The sequence below is a fragment of the Babylonia areolata genome, chromosome 29, assembly GCF_041734735.1.
Source record: "Babylonia areolata isolate BAREFJ2019XMU chromosome 29, ASM4173473v1, whole genome shotgun sequence".
Classification (NCBI taxonomy): Eukaryota; Metazoa; Mollusca; class Gastropoda; order Neogastropoda; family Buccinidae; genus Babylonia; species Babylonia areolata.
In genome coordinates this window covers 9,356,016-9,365,026 of record NC_134904.1, presented here as the reverse complement: position 1 = coordinate 9,365,026, position 9,011 = coordinate 9,356,016, and the positions used below count along the sequence as shown (strand labels likewise).

At 43.7% G+C, this 9,011-nt stretch overlaps 1 protein-coding gene across 1 annotated transcript in view; it reads right to left on the bottom strand.

The window, feature by feature from the left end:
- Positions 1–8,595: 8,595 nt before the first annotated feature.
- The window catches only part of LOC143274699 (uncharacterized), a 2,572-nt gene continuing 2,156 nt past the window's right edge, over positions 8,596–9,011 (bottom strand). The window contains exon 2 of the mRNA XM_076578596.1: positions 8,596–9,011. This exon is cut by the window's right edge and continues 486 nt beyond it. The gene's annotated coding sequence lies outside the window, so the exon portion shown is untranslated.

Here is a 9,011-nt window from a genome sequence, read left to right as displayed (position 1 = left end):
AGTGGATGAAAAGAAAATAAGAACAAGATCAAAACAAGAACAAGGAGAAAAAAGAGAAACGGATCCAATAAGTTAGACATATAAATGCCCTCGTTCTTACTGCCAACGGTCGCTTCTATATCTGAGTCATTTATGGTTGGAAGGATTGAAGATATTTATGGAGATTTGACTTGAAAGTAGGTAGAGAACTGTTCCTTTGTATGTGTACAGTGCAAAACTTGTTTTGAACATATCAATGCGGGTGCGTTGGTAAAAATTAATGTACCTTGTTCGAGCCGTATCGGCATGAGGCTCGGGTAAGCAAAAATTTTATTAATGTAGATATTGTGATGCCAAGTTATTGCGCACTTTGTACACAAGTAAAGTGAGAGAGAGGGAGACACACAGAGAGAGTGAGGGGGGGGGATGCAGAGATGTAGAGAAAGAGAGAAACAGAGACAGCCTGAGAGAGACAGAGATACAGATGCAGACAGACAGATAGAGACAGAGACAGAGAGACCTACGATCACCATAAATCATTGTACCAACTTCAGAGTCAAGGATAAGATCAATAATGTTCTGTTCATTCGCGTTCAACACCCAACACCGTGCACGGTGTGTGTAGGTATGATGCGATTGTGTGTCAACAAAAACGCTGTGGCTTTGTTGTCGTCGCTTGTTTGTTTGCTTTTTTTTTTTTTTTTTTTTTTTTACCCCTCTCACCAAAACGTCTTTACATATAGCCACATGATATAATCAGACAGACAGACAGACATATGACCGAAAAATAAAAGACACTCATACAGACAGATAGAAAGAAGGCATGACAGAACACAAATATTAAGCAAATTTCCACAAAACAGCACAAAAGAGCTTGAGTTTTCGAAAGCTTAAATTTGTTTCTGAGGAAAAGAAAGAAAAAAAACAACAACACACAATCATGATAAGTGAGTTTACACTGTCTGTAAAGTGTGTGTGTGTGTGTGTGTGTGTGTGTTGAGAGAGGCACACAGAGAGTTCTTTATTTCCGAGAATGACAGATAAACACTGCACTGATGTGCTTTTTTTTTCACATGGTCCCCACCCTAAGCAGGGTCTATACTGAACAAAAACGAATAAAGTTATCATGATGGTGGAAATGAAATACATAGGAAAACACACACACACACACACACACACACACACACACACACACACACACACGGAAGTAATGGTGAAACCAGCATTAAAACTTCACATGTGAGGTAGAATAGTAATGCAGCCACATCCACACACATACGATGCTTGCACATACTCGGACTCCAGTATAAGCAATCAGAAATAAATCCTGACAATGATATCTTTTGCACCGAATGCCATTTATGGTTTCCAAGAATTACATCCACATACCTTGATCAAAACCAGCCACAGGCATGACGTACTTATCCGAGACTATGTATGTCGTATATCATATCCCAGACTATGTGTGTCGTGTCGTATATCATATCCCCCCCCTCCTCCCCTTCATCCCATCTATTTACTACAAACGAATACATATGCGCTCACTTTTCAATGGAAAGAGAAAAAAGAACAAACTGGCTCATTCATTACCGTAGATAAAGTACAACATTATGTCGCCATCAAGAAACACGTATCACCCCTACAAACGAGACAACATTATGTAATAGGATAGGGTGGGAATCAGTGTCTTATTCTTGGTAGTCCGTGGGTCGCCGACGATGACAAGGTCTGTGAACTCAGCGATGGCAGCGCATGTGACTCCGCAGCTGAGCCTAAAGCTGGAAGTACAGAGGCGCCCACAGGTGTCGCAGCGATGGTCTGAGTTGTGAACTGAGCAGGACTAGGCCCTGTGTCGTCTGTCCCTCGCTTTGGCGAGACGCAGTCGTCTGTCCTCTTCAAAGGCAGCTGTTGCTTTGGAGGTGAGAAACCTCCAGGTTGATCTGTCCGCAGCAGAGTTTTCGAGCTCGCGTGGCTGGATGCCGCACCATCTAAGGTTGCTTTTCAGGGTGTCTTTGTACCTCAGTTTGGGCCTTCCCTGTCTGCATATATGTTATGTATAATTATGTGGGTGTATGTGTGAATATGTGTCTCCATGTTTTACATTTATTTGCTTATTTATCATCATTGATGTCTTTTATTTATTTATTTATTTTTTTTAATAAAATTATTTATTTATTTATTTATGTACGCTTATAGTTGACTACATCAAGCTTTTGCGCCTTATACATATTAGTAGTAGTAGTAGTAGTAGTAGTAGTAGTTTGTTTTTGTTTTTTATGTATTTATCTATTATTTATTCACCTTTTTTTTCTCAAGGCCTGACTAAGCGCGTTGGTTTACGCTGCTGGTCAGGCATCTGCTTGGTAGATTGTGGTGTAGCGTATATGGATTTGTCCGAACGCAGTGACGCCTCCTTGAGCTACTGAAACTGAAACTGAAACTGAAACCTGTCTGCGTGAGCCCTCCTTGAGTTCACCATACATCAGTTGGCTGGGGAAGCGGCTGTCATCCATTTGTAGTGGGTGTCTTTCGTCGGTCAAAATTGTTATTAGTCTGTCAGTCAGTTTTCTATGTGTGTATGTGTGTGTGTGCATTTTACTTATATATACGATTTATTCCCTTGATGTGTGTGTGCGTGTGTGTGTGTGTGTGTGTGTGTGTGTGTGTGTGTGTGTGTGTGTGTGTGCATGTGTGTGCGTGTGTGTGTGTGTGTGTGTGTGTGTGTGTGCGTGCGTGCGCGCATGTCATTTTTAGTAATCTATACCCTTTTTTGTTGGATGTTTTCATTTGTTAATATTGTTGTGCAATACCCTATTGTCTTAACATGAGTATGTATGTGGGGGGGGGGGGGGGGGGGTTTAGTATATCGTCAGCTATTGGGAATTCTTATTTGGCTAGTTTTAATCTCTTCTTATGTTGCGCATGATTTTATGCCAGTGTTTACAATAAGCCTGTGATTGCACAACTTAATTTCCATGTGGATTAATAAAGTGTTTTTGATTTGATTTGATTTTGATGACATGACCAGTCCAGCGTAGCTGAGCCTTCAGCAATAATGACTCGATGCTTGTCAAGCCAGTTTTATCCAACACCTCTTGTTTTGTGATTTTGTCCTGCCATTGAATGCCCAAGATCATGCGCTGGCTTTCTGGATCTTGGACGTGATCTCTTTATCCAGTGATCCATCTGCAGAGATAGTGCTGCCCAGATACTTGAAGCTCTCACACACAACATTATGTAACAGGATAGGGTGGGAATGTATGCTGCGCGAAATCATGTATAACAATCACTCTGTGTAGAGATGGATCTGATTAGAATCGGTGGATCCTTCCATACCTTGTCTTGGGGACGTTTGGGGTGGGTGAGGGGACCTCTTGCATCAGCAAAATTGTTTGAATAATGTGGGGTAGGGAATGGGTTATGCCGTAAGACCCTGGTGGGCAGGTAAAGGGTGGAACTGGGTGGGTGAGGGGTGAGAATGGAAATCTTGTCTGATCTGAGGACGAGACAAGACGGGGGATGATGATTGGAGGAGTGTAAAGGTTGGAGTGGAGGTTCAAGTGGTTAATGGTTTGACATATACAGATCACCGTTCGCGATCTGAGGATCGTTCAGAGACCCAAATCGAGTGTTTGTGGAGGGAACAGTTTCCCGAGGAGATGAAAATCTGTTTCCTGGTGGGTCGGCTCTTTCAGAGGGTCCAGAAAAATGGACTGTTTGGTGAGGACGAGCCCACTACACGTGGCAGACGTGCAGTGCCTCTGTCGCTGGGGTAGATTGTACTGCTGCACAGATCGCTGTTTGGAGGGAAGATACGGACATTATCAATAAAGGTAGCTTTGAATTGATTACAGACCTTCTTCAGATACTTGTTGGATGGGAGAATGGTGTCTAAAGAGATATTTTTTCCTAGCAGGCAGGATGGAACTCAGGGCCACCCGAGCATGTGAGCACAGAATCCACGTACGTATCAACTGACAGGGACCAGAGGGACAGGAGCTGACACCAACATGAATTATGACATCTTTCAAAATATACATTATTGGAATAGTTTAAAGCCAGATGCCAAGATCTTGCCCGACATCATGCCCGATACACATATTTTGAGAGGGTAATGATTACGGGGAGCTGAACGTTTGGCATTGATGTATCGAATGATTGAGTCACCGATAAGAAATACTTTGGTTTTATCAGGAATGGCCAAGCTTTTAAAGCAAAGAGCATCGCCCTGTCATCAATGAAGTGAGGCGTACTTGAGCTTCTGAGCCCAGTACCACAGAAAACGATGAACTTTTGAGGCCTGGCCCGCGTGAGGTGCCCAGTTCTGTTTCTCCAGAAATGCAGTCATCTGTGCTTTTGTCAGTGAGCCAATAACAACGTATCTTTGATCATCACTGTTTGCAAGATCTACGGACCGTGATGTGGTGACAACCATACAGCTACCTTGTGAACATCTGGTTACAGGATATCACAAATACCTAACAGTAAGAATTTATAATCACGGGGAGTTAAAGTCAGGGTTTTCATGAAATCCCCAAGACTAAGCAAGTGATTTTATATCACTGTCTGAATCAGTAATCACACAAAATCTCAAAATGTTCATGGATTTCATGAAAATTAATGCCATGTCATATGAGCAAGATTTGTTATTCTTCATGGACTTCCTGAAGAGGGAAATAGAAAGAAGGGAACACTAGCAGACTTTCGTCAACGATGAGTCCCTCAACTCCGGCAGGTCAACGCCCACCGCTTCGGTTTAGCATTCTGCTTCAGACTGGTGGACCTGTGGGCTATGCAGACAGCAGGGACATTCCATGGCCTGCTGCTACGTTCTCACTGCACAAACAATAGGCCTGATTACTGTCATTCATCTGTTCTGGTGGATCATCTGCTCTCGGCTGGTGCTGTGTAATCCAAGCCAGCAGCTTCCTGTCTCTGCAAGGAGCCATGCGATCATGGTTAGTAACAAAGACAGAGTTAGCAGCTACAGGTATGCTGATAGCTTCTTTACTATCACCCCAGGTCCTTTCCATGGACAGCAGAGTTACCTGCACTTACCATTTGGGACTGCCGTGTCTAACAGGTAAACAACGTCCCCTTCAGCGTATGGTCTCAAGAGGATCTTGAGATCATAATTCTGCTTCATGGTTTTCTGGGACATTCTCAGACTTTGCCTGGCTTTGCCCACGAGACTCCATTCCAAGTAATCACGGCACTCCCTTTCAGTCCACTGAAGAGCCTTGCGGTAGCTGTTGAATCGCTGCTTGAACGACAGCCAGTTTGTCCGGCTGTCAAACTGCAAGCTCTTTGGGAGCTGATTAGGATCCCCGTGACCCCCTGTATAAGAGACTGAACCACGTGCCCTATTGCCACTACTATCCCCATGCGGGGACATGCGGTGGGCACTGTGCCCTGACTCCCTCTTAGGGTGGGAGACCATGGGCTGGCAGATTTATGATCCAGTGTGATTACTGCCAGGAATGGTACCATGGGTCCTGTGTGAATATCACAGCTACAGACGCACTTGATATTGATAAATACAAATACGGTTCTTGTGTGTGCCCAAGGCACTGACACCTCTGTCTGTTCCAGGGACACAATGGTAGACTTCAGCGAGAGTACCCAGCAGCTCCAAGCCAAGGGGAACCTCCCTAAGGCCGCCAGCGAATTTGTCAGGGACAAAGAAAAACGAGGAGCTGCTGGAGATTCTCTTGCAGAAGGTGAGCCTGGTGAAGTCACTAAGCTCGTCTCGGTCTGCTAATTCCCACGAGTGGCAGGACAAGGCAGCCAAAACCATGCATGATCTCCAACTACACTCCCCAGATTGGACTGGGCAGCATGTTGCCCCACTACCCAAGCTACACCATAAGAAGCCAGCCAAACTGTATGACCCAGACAGAGCTCAGCGTGACATTCAGCTGGACACGCAGCCGTGGCTAGCACAGGACCCTGGGGTGGAAACAGAAGCAGTAAAGAGTTCTGGGCCGGGGGCTCTTGGAGAGTCCTATGGAGGTTAACGTCAAACTGATTCTAGTATTTTGATGTCCCCAAGCTCTTCAAGAGATCCTACCCACCAGTCACCGGGATCTGTGATTAAACAGCCAGATCCCCGGCCATCAGGACCTACCTGCAGCACCGCCACCACCGACTGCTAGCCCGCTGCAATCCCCGACAGCCAAGCTCACGCCTTCCACCACTTCTGACACCAATAAAGTGTCGCAAACCAAAAAGAATGAACTAGGATGGCCGGTCGTCAGGCAACACACTTCAGGACAGACAAACACCTATGGTTACTAACCGTTGCTTATTGTTGAACACGAGCGGGGTTGTCAAGTCATGTGGGTCGTATCAGTGTAGACGTATTTGAGAGTTAGTCGTAGGGCTGCTGATGCACGAAGGTATAATCGCGCTGACAGGGCGTTGTTGTCGATACAGGTCTTCAGTTTTCTAAGCTTGTGCAGAGGTATTCGTTGGAGGTGAAGCGCACACTGCACCGGCTTACTGATGCTGCAGGGTGACCAAAACACCGGTGAGCTGTTTTCAGCGCGCCACTTCCACTACCACGAGTAACCGCCCTTTGGTGTAGAACTTCCGGAGTAAAAGGCGTCTGCTAACCCCTTTTTACAAGAGTTTGAACACAGGCCCCAGGTTCCTGTCTGATCTACCTAAGATTTTGTTATGCTTCAGGCGCTGGAAGTTGGCTCTGATTGCTGATGTCACAAAGGCACTTTTACTGATTCAGGTGTGTCCTGGGTATCAGGATGTGCATCGCTTTCTATGGAATGACCGTGGGGTCACCAGAATGATGAGATTTGTTTGTATGCCGTTTAGGAAGCAGTCCATTCTTGTTGAATGCTACAGTGAAGTATCATTTGTAGCTGACACATCTTGTGGCATGTAAGGGTCTGTGTCTTGTTTCACTGTAGCTGACACATCTTGTGGTATGTAAGGCCCTGTGTCTTGTTTCACTGTACCTGACACACCTTGCGGTGTGTAAGGGTCTGTGTCTTGTTTCAGTGAACCTGACACATCTTGTGGTATGTAAGGCCCTGTGTCTTGTTTCACTGTAGCTGACACATCTTGTGGTATGTAAGGGTCTGTGTCTTGTTTCACTGTAGCTGACACATCTTGTGGTATGTAAGGGTCTGTGTCTTGTTTCACTGTAGCTGACACATCTTGTGGTGTGTAAGGGTCTGTGTCTAGTTTCACTGTAGCTGACACATCTTGTGGTATGTAAGGGCCTGTGTCTTGTTTCACTGTAGCTGACACATCTTGTGTATGTAAGGGTCTGTGTCTTGTTTCACTGTAGCTGACACATCTTGTGGTATGTAAGGCCCTGTGTCTTGTTTCAGTGAACCTGACACATGATGTGGTATGTAAGGCCCTGTGTCTAGTTCCACTGTAGCTGAAATCTCTTGTATGTAAAGGTAAAGGCTGTGCCTTGTTTCACTGTAGCCGACACATCTTGTGGTATGATTATGTGGCATTTTTGTAGTGATGCAATGAATGCTGATTGACAAGCTTGAACTTAATGACACCAAAGACAGAAGCCATACTTGTAGTCTCTAGGTCTGTGCTTGACATATTTTTAACCTTCGCTGGCTGTCGCTTTTGACTACACACGGAAGCTCATGTGGGTCGTCCACGACCCATACCTTTAAAGAGACAAAAACCTGTATATTCCTCCAAAGCTTGTGTGGGTCGTGCACGACCCATCCTTTGTAAAGAGACAAAAACCTGTATGTTCCTCGAAAGCTTATAACAAAATATAGAAAAGGAAAACATATCGTAAAAACTGATTACACACACATGCACTTGCACACACACACACACTCACACAAACACATCCACTCAGAAGAAACACATGCTCACGCATTCACACACACACACACACACACACACACACACACAACTGGTCACACACACAAACACATAACACCACATGCACATACATACAAACCCTATTTATGCACACACACACAAAGAGAGACTGAGACAGAGACAAACAGACAGACAGCGAGACAGAGAGAGAGATGACTCAAAGCATCCTATACACAGACAAAGATATTCAGTCACACAGGTACATGATGTTAGAGAAAGGGATGGAAGGGAGTTATAGCTGAAGACAGGCGAAAGGACCCACACGAGCTTTTGAGGGGTAACCACGTTTTTTCCTCTTTAAAAAGCATGGGTCATACACGACCCACACAAGCGTCCGTGTGTAGTTAAAACGCCACCTTTAATTACTCATTAACTAATTAATGATTTTGTTTTCATTTTTTGGCAAAAGTTGGCCTTTTAGGTGTTGGAAGCATTTCTGAAATTTCGTAGAAAAATATTAAGAATTGGCTGAGATATTTGCGTTATTGTACCCTTCTGGGTCGTGTATGACCCACGATAGCCAGCGAAGGTTAAGACCATATTTCAGTATACCAGTGGTATGTATTCTTTCATTCACTTTAACAACTCCATGAAACTGAAACTGAACTGATGCTATTCTGTTTCAGTAATATCCATATGTGTGTGTGTGTGTGTGTGTTCATCAACCATCTTGTCAAAACAAAGCATCAGGCATTATTGAAAAAAATCAAACAAAATCTTTGTGAATCAAAGAAAACAATGAAATTTTATTACCTTTTCCTTATATTCAGCTTTTCAATCATGCAAAGTAAGTCAAACTAAATAACACTTACATGAATGTGTAGTACAATCATCGCACAAAAGAAAAATTATACAAATCAAATGACCAACAGATAAACATCTATTTTATAATATTAAATGTTAAAGAAAAAAAGAAAAAAAAGGACAAATATACTAGTAAACACACATGATGTTTCTTTTTGTGAAAAGAACTCAGAACAAAACAAAAATGAAGAAAACGGAATCGAAACAATGTATGCACACATATCCACATTTATTTCTATTTAAATTAAAACCAAGATTTCACCAAAGCACTCAACAGTCTCCAGCACACACTTTACACACTTTACAAACACACACACTGACACAGACGTGTAAAAACACACATGCAT